Source organism: Falco punctatus, assembly GCF_963210335.1.
Source record: "Falco punctatus genome assembly, chromosome: 1".
Classification (NCBI taxonomy): domain Eukaryota; kingdom Metazoa; phylum Chordata; class Aves; order Falconiformes; family Falconidae; genus Falco; species Falco punctatus.
Genome location: NC_137580.1, coordinates 48,899,938 through 48,904,486, shown reverse-complemented (window position 1 = coordinate 48,904,486; position 4,549 = coordinate 48,899,938).

The window sequence follows — 4,549 nt, the reverse complement described above, 5'->3', positions numbered from 1 at the left end:
TTGTTTAAAGTCCCTGAGCGCTGTCTTGGCTACGCTACCCCCATGCTGTTCCCAATGGGTTCACTGGCAGAAAAAAAAAAGTACTGCGTAAATGCTGAATATTGCAGCTGAAGAAGGGACAATATCACAATCTGAATACATCTGACTTCAGTTATGACATTTCTAAGACACAGAAACCATTCATTAGGTTAAATTAATCAATAAATGGCACACAACCCATTAGCACTGAAACCATTGTCAGCTTGTGTTAAGATGTTGCATGAGGGTTTGATAACATTCTAAATGTTAAGGAGCCAAATGGGTTAGTAGTGTGTCTGCATAGCAGAAAACTATAAAGATAATTCACTCTGTGAACTGTGTAGGTCAGAGTTAGACCCAGAAATTTCCACCCTAAAAACCTGGGGTAAAGGTTCCCTAAACCAAGAGAGTGCCCATCTGAAATTTCAGTAAATGTTATATACTTGATGTGGTCCATACACCTTCTTTTCTTTGTGTAGTGAGATGAAGGGGCTATGCTGTATGTATGCAGAGCCATAACCAAGACTTTTGCAGGCTTCAGATCACTTTGCTCTATGGGTCCGAGCTGCGAGGAACAGTTCTGTGTCCCTGAGACACCATAGCCAGGGCCATAGCAAAAGGGCAAGAGAAGAAGTGAATAATGTCCCCATCTTGCTGCCCTTGAACCTTCAAGCAAAAGGGGACAACCACTAGACAATGCAGACCAGAATCTCTCTCTAAGGTTTTACCCATCGCTTAGATAAACTCAGGCCACCAAAAACTGCCTTTGCAGATGAGCTTGTTTGGTTCTTAGGGGTGTTTTTACTCTACCAGCATTTCTAGGCTAACTGGTTTACTCCACCACAGCCGCATCTGCAGAAAAAGAGCTCTGGCTGCCTGGTGATTTTGTGTTCCTGTACAGCAAAGCATTCTTAGTGTAGTCAAAGTCTTACTCACATGCTCATTTTAAATACCTTCCTAAATCAAATGGAACTGTATATCCATCCAAAATCCAATACTTACATCAAGTGTCTGCAGAACAGAGCTGAAAGGTAGAAAAAGAGCTTAAACTGGAAATAGCTGTGACATACATTGTTTATATTTTGCCTTTAGCTAAAGGAGCACATCTCTATTATCATTGTTTTTCCATCTTGCCATCATACCACTGAAGTTTTAGGGTAGCAAACCTATTAATTATATTATTACACTACTGTCTGGTTCTGAGTATGGCCCAGGTTTGCCCTGCCAGAAGTCACAGCCCTCCAGCTACCACCACCCTTCCAGCCACACATGGAGCACACGGGCCGTCTGCCTGTCCTGCCCATCATCACCCGCTGCGTCACCGGGCGCAGCAAACCTCCTGCCTCCAGACGCTGGAGAACGATGAGCTCTAGCCCATGCTATTCCTTCCCTGAGACCAGCAAGCATCCCTGGGCCAAAGCCAGCCACATGTTAGCTGTTAGCTCAGGCTGCTTATAAATAACATGTTAATAGCTGTAAAGCTTTTCCTGGGCTAGGCGTTCCGCTTTCCACTTTGATAGCAGCATGGTTATTTTGGGGGAAGAGTTGCTCAAATACATGTTGGGATCTACCGGCTGAGCCAAACTGAATCAAGCTCATGGTGCGTACATGTGTGTGTGTCTGTGTGCAACAGGCAGCAGCAGTTTAAAGCCCCAATCTGGCACACCCTCTTACAGATCATTTTCCCCTTGAAGTTTGCCTCCTCTTTGTATCCTGTCCTGTTTATTTCTTGCATGGGAAAAAAAATCTCTTCCTGACTAGATTTTCTACAGGGGAAATTAATTAGAAGTGGCTGTTGGTTCCCCCTGGAGCACGTGTAACATGAAGGAAGGCCTGAATGTGACACTAAAGACCAAAAATGCCAGAATTTTGAAGGCTTTTTGATACCATGGTTTTTAAGAGTATAAACACAGACACATCCAGTCTTACCCCATAAGGGACTGCACTGGGGAGGCTGCACTGGAAGGCTCCATACCCTGAGCCTCCCAAGGCATATCTGTAGGGGCTATAGTGCACTCTGCAGCAGTATCCTGAGTGCAGCTGGGGGAGCACAACTGGGGTCTTCAGCTTTCACCCCTTCCCCAAGCGACGCCTCCAGCACAGTGGAGTGAGCAGCTCTGAGCAGCATCCCTGACTGTGAGGAAGTCATTGCCTTCAGGCAGCCCAGGGCTGCCCAGGTAGCTGTACGCATCAAATCAAAGGCCTCCATGGGATCATTTCCAAAACTATTTCCAGCACGGGCCTTCCTGAGAGCACAGACTAGGCTGCATCAAACACCACTTTCAAGCATTAGGCCCTGAAAACTTATAGATATATAGCTTCTTTCCCAAGGTTCCCAGCAGACTGCATCATCCTGGGGCAGTACACTGCCCGGTGGGACAGTGACCCTTCTGTCCTGCTTTGGGAGGAGAGAATTTGGGTACAGCCTGTTGTCAGAGGTTTAAACAACCTGAGTGCCAAGAGCTGCCAGCAGGGAGCCATGGCCAGAGAAGCTCCACTCGACGTTGCCCACCATACAGCCAAGAGCCAGCACTTCTGTGGGGACACAGCTTTAGGAGGAATTTTTTGGTCTGACCGAGCCAAGCAGAGCACTGTGTTGTACAGAGCAGTGAGAGCTCCCAGCTCATTAGGATTAAAATGCTTAATGAGGCAGCACCTGCCTCCCCAACCCCTGTGGCAAGCACCTTGCCCACCCCACAGCCCCACAGGCAGTCCAACCCCCAGGCTGCCCTGGTAGTCATGCCATGGCAGGGGCAGAAAAGCTGGCATCCCCCACATCCAAAAGCACAGGGAGAGCAGGTGGGCTCATCTGGGTGCTGGCACCACTCAGAAATGAGTCACTGGCCACCCATCACTTACACTGGAGCAAACAGGAGCAGCATTCCTATACCACCTCTTCCCTGAGTGTAACCTGTCACTGGCAAGACGTTCCTTCCTTTTCCTGAATATATCAGGCTTCTAACAGAAAGCTCCCCAGCAAAAGTTAGGAAACATAACCTGGCCTTCAGGCTCCTCCTTGGGCTTTTTCATTAGCCAGTGATAAGCGAGTCATTAAGAAATATTCTGTATTTTTTCTGTAGATTCCTGTCTTGGCACTTGTAAGATTACAGCATGTGACAGAGCAGATGGGCGTTAGCCTTTTCAGCATGACAGTTACGCGTACAGATTGCTGCTTGAGCCACAGGGCATCTTCCAAAAGAAATCATCCTTGCAGAGGTTGATAGACAGACAGAAACTTGAAACATCTGTGAAGGCTATAAAAATCCCCTGTTAGAAGCCGGTTCAGAGTGATGAAACACGGTGTCCATGAGACAGTGATCTATAGGGGCTGCCCTCTACGTGCTGCTCTGCTGCGGTGAATCGGGGTTCAGCTGTCCCTCTCCACACTTACTTGTTTCTTTTCATTAGTATGGCTGAGGCAAACTGGAAACTAGAAGTGGAAGTTTGGTCTGTCTTTGCTGTAGCCCAGGAAAATTCAAAACACCAACTGATTTCAAAGGAGACTTTCCTTTTAGGGACTGGGTTTCCATATATTATATTTATTATTTTTAAAAGAATTGGTCACAGCTGTGGGAGCTTAATAGATATCTGCCATGTAGATTTCTACTGCCCTTCCATGTTTTTAGCACTTTAAAATATGTTTGCCATCTGTTCCTGCCACAGCATTAAAAACTATCAGTGACTCTTTACGCAGAGGCCTTAGGATGGAAGATGAATGGAGCCCACTAGATCACAAGTGACATGATGCCAAGTACAGTGAATATAATGAGTGTGTGGCCAGATTTTTAAAGAGCTTTGTTTGTAACTCCCTTCCCTCCGGTGCTAAGGGTCATTTATATACATGTGTCAGTACAAAAAAGTGCCTCTGAGAACCAGGCTCAGAATGCAAATAGTTGAAGTAATTGGTGAAAAGGCCTGAAGTTCAATGCTGCGTTTTACCCTATTACACACATCTCAATTTCTAACCAGTCAATAGGCAAAAAGACAGAAAACAGATCAGAAACGGAGGACATGTATTATGGCAATGTAGAAATGAACTTGTATCCTGAGAGGAATTTTTCCTTCCCCCCAGCTCCACAGAGGATAACAGCTGATAACTTGTTAGGTCTTTGCCAAACACACTGCACTGAGCTAATATTGATGAAGTTGCATCCTGTCTCTTCCAAGTTAAATACCATTGTTCCTGGCCAAAATATTTGTTATTACTCAAAGACGAGGTTCTCAATTTCCTTTGATTTTTAACATACAGGCAATCATCTGCTTCCATTTTTTAATTGCTCTCATTTCTCATTTTGTCAGAAAACTGGCTGTCAGCCGGATCCTTAAAGATCCCTCAATGATGACAAACAAGTAACAACAAAGTGAAAGCAGATGACCCCTTTCCATTATCTAAACAGCATTACATGGCAGATGAACACTATTTGCTTGGGGTTTGTTTGGGGTTTCTTTGTTTTTCTACTGTTAGGTGCAACTACATTTTCATTGTAGGTAAACGGCATTGAACCGACTTGCTTAACATAGAGGGCCTTTA